This window comes from Aulonocara stuartgranti (genome assembly GCF_965226115.1).
Source record: "Aulonocara stuartgranti genome assembly, chromosome: 16".
Classification (NCBI taxonomy): Eukaryota; Metazoa; Chordata; class Actinopteri; order Cichliformes; family Cichlidae; genus Aulonocara; species Aulonocara stuartgranti.
Window position 1 is genome coordinate 4,370,764 of NC_138952.1, and position 12,244 is coordinate 4,383,007.

General features: G+C 39.1%; 1 protein-coding gene across 2 annotated transcripts in view; it reads right to left on the reverse strand.

The window, feature by feature from the left end:
• Positions 1-4,503, reverse strand: part of slc39a10 (solute carrier family 39 member 10) — a 35,383-nt gene extending 30,880 nt beyond the window's left edge. For both annotated transcript variants that reach the window (XM_082508232.1, XM_082508231.1), the window contains exon 1: positions 4,260-4,503. The gene's annotated coding sequence lies outside the window, so the exon portion shown is untranslated. The remainder of the gene's footprint in view (positions 1-4,259) is intronic.
• Positions 4,504-12,244: the final 7,741 nt, after the last annotated feature.

The window sequence follows — 12,244 nt, forward strand, 5'->3', positions numbered from 1 at the left end:
GTGATGTGACCAGTTTTTTTTTTTTTTTTTGCGCTTGCCATCTCTGTATCCCAGTGTAATCCATAAATAAGCAACAAAACCATCTTCAAACACTTTCACATACATACCTGTTTTTTCTCCACACAGTAAGCAAACTTTAGAAGTTTAGCAAGCAAAACTGACACCAAAACACAATTTAAGCTACAGCATTCAAGCTAGTGTGCATTTGATGTGAGAGATAAATTTGGTCCCACACTCATAATGGATGAACTAAGAGGGTTCCCATCTGTACTTGCTGGAGCCAGATGGTTTTTGGTTTTTTTGTTTTGTTTTTTGGATTTTTTTTTTTTTTGGGGGGGGGGGGGTTCCAGCACTGTTTCAATCATACATCTGCCTCTTAAAATTCTTCAGAACTTTTAGTGGTTCTTTAATGCATTACAAAGCAGCACTTTTTCATTCAGCCCATTGAGCATTTAAAATGTACAATGATTCTTCTGTTTCTTATCTCAGTATCAGACAAACTTTGATTGTCAGCTGATCGTCTGACATTTGACTCTAGAGCACGCAAGTGAACAGCCCAGGGTCTTTGACTTTGTCATATGACCAAAAGACGTTTTGTGGCTTGTTCAGATGCAATTTTCCAAACCTTTGCATTGCTGTCTGCTTATTCAAAAAGAAGAGGCCTTCTCCTGAGAGCCTCTTTCCAACAAGTCATACTTGTTTTTTCTCATTGTAATGTCATGAACTTTAATGTTCAACATGCTAAGTGGGGCTTATAGAAGCTAAAATGCATGTTGCTTGCTTGTTTTTTCCCCTAGTTTTTCTGACCACTGACCTTGGGGTAAATTGGCTGGTATGTTGACTTCTGGGAAGATGGACAACTTGAATGTTTTCCAGTTGTGAATAACTTTTTTCCATGTGGAATGGTAGACTTCATATTGTTTGGAAATGACCTTAAAACCCTTTTCGCATTGAAGGGCAGCATCAACTGCTTCTCTAAGCTCAAAACTGATGTCTTTCCTCCTCAGCAGCGTGTTAACACACCTGAACGATCCAGACCACAAAACTGCCAAAACTTCTTTTAACAAAGAATCACATTTGTATTTGCTTGGTGGCACCTGCCTGCTACTTACCCTCTTAACCCCCACAAAAGAATTTCTACTTAGTTTTCCCACATACAGCTTCTAAACCTCGGCTTATTTTGTTAAATAAATAATGGCATAGTATAAAATGTTGTTTTATTCACATGAGGTTTCTTATCTAACGAGACTTTTTGTTTTGCTGTAAAAACCTTAAAATCAAAGGCCACACTGTATTCACATGACTGCATATGGCAAAAAAAGGTTTAGTACCTAAGCTTAACAATTACAGGATAAACAGACCTGTATTGTAGAGTAATCTCAGCCTTGGTTTAAGACTGCTGGTTTACAACAACCCTTGTATTATAAACTCAAGCCCTTAAGTTTGAAAATCAGTGGTATTTGCAAACTAGAGAAAGTCTAACATAAGAAACAATTGCATTATGGGAATTACAGGATCCAACATAAGCTACTCTTATTAAGGTGTCTACACACTCTGATTTCAGCAATCTTATAAGTTCATCACAAGTTACACTGAGCAACACGAATCTAATAAACATGGACATCAACTTTGATGCAAGTACACTGTATGATGATAGCGCCCGTTATTGAATCAGGGCCAAGAACCACGGCTGTTATTTCTTTTCTATTTTCTACATCCTCTTTAGTTGGAGAACAAATTATACACACGTTTCTTCTTCGTCAGAATCAGTTTTCCTTTTTCACATTTTTTATTTCATTTCATACAGTTTCCTGTTGGGTTACTAGCAGACCGGTCACGCATTATCCAAATTTCCTGGATGTCTTTGTAGGCAATGGAGCATAATCAAGAGTCCAATGAAATGTAGATAAACAGACATGATTCCACTATTTAGTCTATGAATAATGATCAGTATTGGCTAAAATAACTACGTATATAATTTCTGGGATTATAAAGGGCCACCAATGTGGTGCCACAACATTTGGGACTGCCCAAGACTCATCTAGTATGTACCTGACTTTAGGGATTAAAAGTCAGTATATCCCAGGAGCCTTTCTTTATTCTGATCCTTCTAGTCCTCCTCACTCAAAGAGTATATCTGAACAAGGAACCACACTAAAAAGAGTTATTTAATTTAATTACCTAACGAAGTAGAACGCATATGTACAGAAGTGTGGACATCTAGATGCTAACAGGTGCTGCACTTGTGAGATCTTTAACCTACTCCCTTAATTGTGGTTGGTTTGGATATGGCATGTAATGCAGTGGAACCACATTGGGGTGGGGATGTAATAAGCCAACCTTTCCAGCTTTAGCAATTCAGCCAACGGCCTTAAGTCAGACCAAAGCACACCTAAATAAATGAGTGTGTATCCTGCAGTAGCTGTTTCATCAATTTTCCACCCAAATGTTACACATATATTTTAAGCAGAGAGTAAATATGATTCAGTACATAACTACATACTTCAATGTGACTCATTGTGTTACATACACCAAATAAGGCACTGTGCTAGGAAGTATTTTTAGCCTTTCTGGTTACATAGAGATGTGAAACTCAGAGTTGCATTAAACTTCATGACATCACTTTCATAGTGCCCACATTACAACATTACATAATATTTTTAGAAGTGTTAGACTAGAAGCTATTTTGCCACAAGGACCATGACCAAGGTGAAAATCTAATAAATTTGTTGAATTTGTCTGCCTCAAACTTATTACGTTTATTCGTTTTTCTTCCCCCTTAATTTTTTAAATTTTCTATAAAGGTTAGTTTTAATTATTTTATTTAATTACTATATCATAGATGGCATTTGTCAAGTGCAAGATTTAGGGATTTCAGATTAGGTATTACAACCTTCCAAACACCACCAGCCACACACTCGGATCCTTGCCAGGTAGAACTCGCTGTGTTAAAAATAAATAAATAAATGAATTAATTAAATAATTAATTGATTCCCAGTAATGAACATTTTTCCCCTTTCAGGATTCCTTATAGGCAGAAATGAAATGCCAAAGTATTATTATACCAACTTAGTACACTTTAAAACTGCAACTTAATATTGAATGAACTAGGTTACAGCACTGCCGCTGGACCGAATGTAGAGGAAACACACGCACGCAATATTTTACTCAAGCTGGCTGTTAATCAAGACGGTCAAACATGGCAGTTGCAATTGCAATAAAATCAGCACTGCAAGAAAAGTAAAGGGGGGGGGGGGGGCGTTTACTCCACTGCATCCATTTTAAGCTTTAGCTATTAGTTACTTTGAACATTTAGTTTTTTAAAACAAATATCCAATCGTTATAGTAGTACAGATTAACTTAAATTAGTTTTACGCGGGTCAGTAAACTCTGCTGGCAACAGGAAGAAAATAAATGTTGGACGCTGAAAAGGGGATCACTGATTCAACGAGACAGACGATGAGAAAATGAACAAATGCGCGGACATTTCACCCGGATCACTTTGACGATGCAGATTTCAATTAAGAGCTTATAAAAAGACTTTGTGGTGATGCTCAGAAATTTAGTACAATAGAGTGAATATTTATAGAGAGGGAGGGTACTGTTTGAATGCCATATTTGCATATCACCAAATGCAGTCGCTCCACAATGGCAGCTCCCCACGCATGCAGTGTTCAGCAAGGTGGGTGAAAGCCGTGTAATGTCTACAAGTTCAATAAAAATCAGAAACAGACCAGTCACACAAGTTAAACTAGGGAGAACCGTCTGCTGTTGAGGAATCGCAGTAAAATCGCCAATCACTCATCAATAAACTGATCAGAGGGAGGGCTGAAATCCGCACGTGGTTCGAATATCAGACTAAGCGTGCTACACTTCCGCGTCCTTGAGACGTGATTTCAACACGACAGCGTTAAAAGGCACAAAAATGAACACTTGAAGTAGTCGCTTATGTTCAAAACACCGGAATACCTCACAGAGGTACTATTTCAAAGCCCCTCACTTCACAGTCAGCCCGTTCTCGGAAGGCTAACGCTAGCCTGGAAAGGAAGACAACAATCCAACCAGCTAACATAAGCTAGCAGACGACTCACAGGAAATTAGCTCACAGTCTAGAAAGACCAACGATATAAAGAACGGTGTTATGTTTCGTTACAAATGTTCGCAACAGCGGCGAACAAAATCCACGAGCCGTGGATAACGCTGCCCGGGTCCATGTTGTGGGAGTGAATGATAACAAATGGGTTTTTTTATATAGTTACCTCACTCGAGTGCCGTGTGCATCTCCTCTCCGCTCGTTACCAAAAAAAAAAAAAAAAAAAAAGTCGTCCAGCTTTACGTGAACGCACGAGAGACCAGCTCATTCACCAACGCCTGCTGAGAACTTTACGTGGAGTTCGTGGGGGTGGTCCTTAAGTCTACGTAAAGTGCGCAGTACACCAATGAAAGCGCTGACGTTTCTTTCCGCCAAATGGTGTCTGGTCTGTCATATGACTGTCTGAGGAGTTCACGTTCTTTTTTCCCTCAAGCTGTTTGTAAACAAGAACACGGCAAATAATTAAATATTACAATTATTAACGTTACACTTAAGGGAGACGAGGCGCAAATTATAAATAGTTATTATTATCTTACTTCATAAGAAATATATGCGCAGTAAGTAACAGCACAATTTCAATAATAATAATAAATATTAAATAGCAAAAAGAGTTTAAAAGCAATCAAGTTAAATTAAACCACTGTATCTTAAATAAAGTCAAGTCAAAATTATATGGTTATAATCAGTTCATTGATTTTACCTCTGCTCTAACTTTATAAAACAAGTTTGTGGAGCATTTCACCCTCTTTGTTATATTTTCTTGGTCTAGTCAAATGACTTTCAATCACCAATAGAGCCAAAGTGACCATTAAAGGAACCACCAAATTGTGACTGGGTGACTGGACTGTCATATGACTGTCTGAGAGAGATCATGCTCCTTCTTCTTCTTCTTCTTCTTCTTTTCCAGGCTGTTTTTAAACAAGAAAACCATAAAGGAATTATAATTCGCAATTAGGAGAAACCAATGGCAATTTCATACTTAATAATTTATTTGTTTATAAGTTACAATAAGCAACAATACGACTTAAATTTACAAATACAAGTCTTAAATAAACTGCATATCACAATGTTTCTGTTACTTATTTGTGTAAGAATATAATGAAACAGTTTGGCCTTTGTTTGAAAGTCATGAAATATGTGTGTCTGGCAGTTCATCTTCTTCTCTGACATTTAGATGAACTTTGCATTGGCTGTTTCTTTCTGCCAAACTGTGTCTGGGCTGCCACATGACTCTAGAATAATCTTCTTGATTATTTTTTACTCATTTTGAAAAAGAATACTTTACATTCCTTAATAACTTATATATACTTATATAGGCTACAACAGATAATTAGCAAAGTGAAAGTGTCTTGGTGAATATAATTTTTAAAAAAACCCATAATTGAGCAGTATGTATATTGTTTTTAATAGATCTATAACCGAAAAAGTTAATTCCTTTTATAAGAGGTTTCAGAAGAAGAGATGGGAACTGAGAGAACTGTACAGCCAGCAACAACCTGAGAAAGTGAACAAAGCCTTCATCAGATGAATACACCCTCTAATTTTAACTCACATCCTCATTACTCGCGATCACTGGCTGTGTCACATTAAGGTCAACACCTTTGCTCTGACAACAAACATGCCATGATTACAGGGCGTTAACAGTGTATGACAAAGTGTTCAACTGGAGTTTCTAGTTTTGTGTCAGTCATCCTTTTCTATGAAGTGAAAACTACGTCTTAACATTCTGTCCATTTTACTTTAGTCTTCACTTGCTACACAAACATCTCAGTGGCCCACACCAAACATTCAAAGCAGTCACACAGAAGCACAAACAAGGGGGTCTATTAGAAATCTCATTTTATATATCACACAAAATAACCATCAGTCTGAACTAAACGTGACAAAGTGGGAGCAGCTCTGCACTCCATCAGACAGGGAATGTACAGAGGCTGAATAAGCAGCTTAAATAAGCTGAATCTTCCTTTTTTTAATGTGCAGGTTCTTTATTCACTTTAAACAAAGACACAGCTTGTACTCCAGCAACAGAGTATTATAAAAGTACAGGAAGCATACAATAATAATAACAATAACAACACAAAAACGAGAGTGAAGCTTGCTAAGAACATAACTAAACAATTTTTGTCTTACAATAAACAACTTGAGCAGGGTTTTTTTTTTTAATCAAAAGTCTGTGTGTGGATTACCACTGGGACATGAAGCCACATGACCATCAGAGGATCATAGCTACCGCTGAAGGCACAGAGGTCATGTCCTCAGCACTGTCTCTGGGAATCAGGGATTTTAATCACCTAGACAAGGGTTTATATTTATATTACATTAGAAAATGTGTCTCCTGATGTGCGCCTCAAAAAAGGAGAAAGAGATCTTTGAAGACTTACCTTCAAGACTAAGCTCAGCTGATTTAGCCAAAAGAGGATCTTGACCTTGGATATCACGCAGCAGCATTTATCTAAAAAAACAGAACTACTTCTGGGTCTGGACAAACAGCAATCACTGAGGGAGTCGTTAATTTCCATCTTCACCAAGATATCTTGCAGAATACTTTCAGTGTGGCTGCCTGCCAGCTGTAGCTCAGCAGAAAGCTTAGTGATGCAGTAAAAAATGATCCCAAAAATAAAGTTACTCAAACCATTGGAGTTAAACTATAAAGCCAAAGGTATTTGCTCGTCTGCCTACTCAAATATATATGTACTTGAGTGACATCCCATTCTTAATCCATACGGCTTAATGTTGGTTCACTCTTTGCAGTTGTAAAAGCTTTAGCTCTTCTCGGAAGACAAAGTTTGAGGAAGTTTGGAGGTCTGTAACGACTGACAATGCAGAAAGTCGGTAACCACAGCCTGCTCTGCGATTTTACATGGTCTACCACTTTGTAAGTGACTTCCTGTCATTTCCAGTCGATTCTACTTTGTTATAAGACCACTAACATTGACTATGAGGTATTTTTACAGCTGGATTTTATGCGCAGAGGTGGCATCCTATCAAGGCAGCACATTGGAATTGATTGAGCAGCCTGCATGCCTAGGTGCTTGATTTTATGATTTTGTTCAGTAAGACTGCACAGATTGGAACACCTGAACTGAATGATTTGGATGCTTGAGTGAATCCTTTTGGGAATATAGTGTAATTGTCTGTAAACGCTCCCTTGAGCGTGATCCAGTTATAACATACTAAGTTGTTGAAAAAGCCCATTAAAGTGAGTTATTAGAATAATCGTTATTTTTTGTCATGTAATCTTAAATTTGTCTTATTAAAACAACTGTATGACAAAATTAGGGGTAAAAATAGTATATTTATGGCATGAACACTAACTACCTTAGAGGCTTTGTGCTAGTTTCACCTCTGACCTCTCAGTTTGGTCGCTGATGTATTTACTCTGGACTTTTTATACAGTATATTGAGGCAATGAGATTTAAAACATAGCACTCCAAGGAATCCATCAAGGTGAAATGCACTGAGCTTTCCTGTCTGGTCGTATTATGTGGTACGGTACAGAAGAGGCTGAGCACAGCTGACCTTCACTGCCTTTGTGTAGGTGGCTCTGAGTTTGTGTGCGTGTGCAGGTGAGCGTGAGGCATTTGAACGCTCTGATGGGAGCACACAGCTAATTTCTGTTGGCCACGCACCAGCTGGGTCCACGTCCCGCTCCTCCCCACCCCAGGTTTGCCTCCTCCCCTCCCACCGCATGTCGGCTGTCTCTCGTGATCATAGGGAGATTAATATCAAGTGATTGGCAGCCATGTTCTCGCTTAGCACTCCAGTCATGGTGCCCCGGGGTCTCTGCCAGTCGTAAAGCAATGGCAGAAGTGCCACTGTGGCTTTCACTGTCATTTAGCCAGTACCCTGCCCCAGCAGACAGAGGATGAAAAGTGCCAATGACTGCATTGAATTATGAGCTCAACTCAGCCCCGAACATATATACAACCCAGCACAGGGAGCCATTTCCTGCTGAAATGCCTCCTGCTGCAGATTACTGAGGTAATATTTCCTGGACTGCAACTAGAGCGGTTATGGTCTGCAGGCAATCTACCTGACGCAGCTTTTGCCCACAGAGGTGCGACCGGTATGAAAGACGAGGCATTGACTTGTGGTGAAATTGCCCTTTTTATCACACAGTGGTTAAAAAGGTGAGGTGATTTTTAATGAGGACAACTATTATAACGTTTCACACCAAACTGAGGCCATAAGAGGTTGAACAGCTACTATGCACAGTTACAGACACAAGTGAAATAGTTCATTCCAGTTATACAGCATACCCTATTATAAACCTATATTACCAGAGTCAAATTAAGGTCGTACATCTTGAATGTGTCCTTCCATTTGATGGAAATAGGCACTGGGGATATGTAGCCTGGATCCAGTGTGTGTGTGCATGTTCCTGGCTGACATTTTGCTGATACAGAGCAATACTGGCACCCCTGCAGACCTGCTGGAGCTCTGTCCTGGAGGGCAGCCAAAGACAGGAAAAAAAAGAGAGAAAACTGGAGCGAAAGGGAGAGACACGACAAGTGACAAGTTTTAAATATCAGTTCATTAGCAACCTGTAAACCTATCTAATGAGCACTCTTGGATTTTTCATTCCCTTTAATCGGGTGGAGGTTGAAGAAAGGTGAGAGCGCTTGCTTGTTTTCCCCTCGGGTTTGTTGTACTTGCCAAAGCTATAATGCACACACATACCACTGCAATAGCCAACGAACAGCTCCCCACCCAACAAGCTCACACGCTGTCGATCGATGCGAGCAGGGGAAGAGCGTCCAACAAGCTCCATTAGGCTGCATTTGGTCCATATGAATATCCACTGATGAAGCAGATTGACTTCTTGACCGTACTAGTCTTCAGAGACCTGTCTCATGATTGGGATCCATCAAAGACACCCAGTGTGTTCTTTGGAAAATACAATTTTAGCATTTTTTTTTTAAACCAGCTGATCTTAAAGGTCCAAAGGTGTTCACATGCCCAGTAACAAGGTAAATTGCAATTGTAAATGACTTATTTATTTCTAAGATCATGGCGACTACTCATTTAATCTTTTGATCAAACTTCTTTCTTTGTCAGGTAAGAAGACAAATGAATCCCACAACTACACACAGTCCCCACACACACCTCCTTTTATCGACATATTGACTTGCGTGGGTATTTGAGCAAGTGAATGACATTCTTGGTTACATTCAATCCAGTGACTTCAAGCTGAACAGTTCTTCTTGTTATCTGATGCAGTAAAATTGTTAAAAGAACCACAGTCAGACTCTTTAAAGAAACAAATTAAAAATGAGACATACAGCATACTGTATGTCTCACACTGCGAATGACTTATACATCACTTTAGGAGATCCTTTGAAGTCATTTTTAAATGGGTCAGAACAGCCCAGCCTATTATTTAAATAATCTTTTTCAGGTGCAGAGAGTTTCAAATAAGACTCGAGGCCATTGTTTTCAGCAGGTTTCTTTTCTTTTTGTTCAGCTTTACATCTTAATCTCTTCTTGGAATCAGTCTGCTTGCTTGTCATGGTCTATTTGCTGCGTACAGTTTTCTGATCCAACTAAATTGGTGGATGGAGACCTTTTGCTTTAGGTGAAATGGCTCAAAATGCATGTTGTTTTCATAAAGATGTGGTGCCACAGCCAGTTTTTGCTCATTTTTATAAATGAGTATCTATTTTAAAGCATACTGTATGTGTTACATCCATCATTCCTTGCAAGCATGTTTTCCCACTGTCCTCCAGCAGGTTGTTTCAGAACTATTTACATAAAATTTCCATGATTTATGACCACCTACTCTTCCTGTGGGCTTGAGAGGACCCTGGGGCCACACCTTCAGCCAATGAGAATACTGTCTAATGAATAATGCAAGATTCCTAACATTGCATCTTTTCTGCAAGTAACAGCTGCAGGTGAAGGCTTCAGAATCTCTTCAAGGGTGCGGACATCTTGATTTGGTCATCATCTTAACAGGTCACAATAGAAATTCTGACATAGAAGTCACACAGGTACTCAGTGGAGGTAGGGGCTCATGAAAAAGGTACATAGATCTGTTTCTTTTATGGCAAAGACAACACGGGAGACACAGGTGTTCAAGTTCCCACAGGGGTAAAATACTGTACGTGAAGTGTTATTCTAGGCTCCTTTGCAAGAGCTGATTTCTGTGCAAGATCAAGTGTTCACAGTGACACAACACAATTCTTTCAAGTCAGTTTCATCTTTTCCCCTGCACAGAGGCTTGCGTTTGATTCCTGACAGCCCTGACATTTTCTCAAATTCAGCCGCAGCGCCTCCTGTCAATAACAGCTGTTGTGATATTTCATCTTCTTGAGATCTTAAAGGGAAGGATTGGGCATGTTCAAAGGCTCCCTGCAGAGAAACATCATTTTACAGGCATTTAAAATCTCATGTCTACATACCAGAACCAATCCAAGAACATTTTTATTTTTCATTTTAAAAAAAATTCTCTTAATGACACGACAAAGATAAAGGGAAGTATCTGACAACACGGTGCCATCTGCAAAGAGAGAGCTCTGCTTATGCCATTCGTACTTGTACTTCTGTAGAATGCACACATTACATGGTTGTTAAAATGATGTAATAAGTAAGTGGAACGTTCTGATGGTCTGCTGCAGTGTAGTCATTAATTGCAGTGCTCCTAATGTTTTTATTTTTACCCCACACTCATCTTCTCACTCCATTCTAGCATCATTTATTAGCCAAGAGGTAAATCTAAATTAGAGCTGATGAAATTGCCAACCTTATGAGGTTTTGACAAGCAGTGGTAAATGACAGGGAACTGCTCAGATAATCCGTTTACGTACTAGAATTAAATGAGTCAGCCAGATGCCAGGTGGCTCCAAATCTCAAACACGCCGACCAGCCGAAACACTAAAACCTTTAAAAGGTGAATTATGTACTGGTGATCATTTATCCTGACATTTGGGATGCTACTCTAACACGTACCACCCACCAACCCAGTATCACGGCAAAACGTCCACGTGTCCATTTCACACTTTGCCTCATGCTTTGCCTCTCCAAAATGTTCTCTCCCCCTGCATTACCGGGGGGCGCGTTATATTATTAAAGCCACAAAGTCAGGAGCAAGCAAAAAACCTATGAAGTACAATTTACGGTCCTTAATTGCCAGAAACAATTAGGCGGCTAATATGTATATACGTGTAAATGTGTTAATAATGTCTATTTAAACGCTTTCATGTGATTATTTTCATGTTGATTGGAAATAAAATATCTTCCTCTGCTGTTACTGCAGCTTACTGGAACTTTGGAGAGGCAAAACGTATTCCAATAATTTGCAGACTGCGGTTGTGTGGTGTCAGAAGGAAGGAGTTTGGGTACACTGTGGACAGCTTGTCAGTCTATGGGAGGCAGCCTTGCTGGGAGGCAACAACGGTAACCACTGCACCAATGTGACATCAAGAAAATTATTGTATGTAATAAAAGAAACAGACCAGTAACTGCAATTACCTGGTCTTTGCATGAGCAGCAACATGAGGCATTCTGAGGATTTCTTTGCTTGATTCAATTAATATATCTTCTTTGACATTTATTGCTTGCATGATATTTACAGCTTCAAGGGAAATCATTTTAATAAGGGCACGGGTGTGATACACTGCAATCCATGCAACTACAGTGAAACATGTAATATTACTACATTGTGCTTGTACACGTCTTCAGTTTTAATTAGTTAAACCCCTGGCACATTTTTATTTAAAGTCCAGCACAATCACTTCACCCTTTTCATCTCCAGCTCCTACATTTTGACACCTGTGAAAACCCGGATTCTTAGGAGAACACAAAAACAAACTTATGAGACCTGTCACTCCCATGAAACATTTATTCTGGGTGTAATTCCCACACATCTGTCTTTTATTCCTTCTTCTTTGATTGCGTCATTTTCCTTTTCTGTCTTCGGCAACTTGTCTACAGACCAAAAAAGAAGACAAAAATCCACTTATAATCACCGCAAATAACACTTTAATAATAATAATGTTGCCACCAGTAACACACAAATAACTCAGTAAAAATGTTTGCTTTAAGTAAGACAGCTTTTCATATTTACCAGGTATGCCAGGCATCTCAAGGAGGATTAATCACAGCTTATATACCATAATAAAAAAAATGGCTGACATTTAGATTTCATTTGCA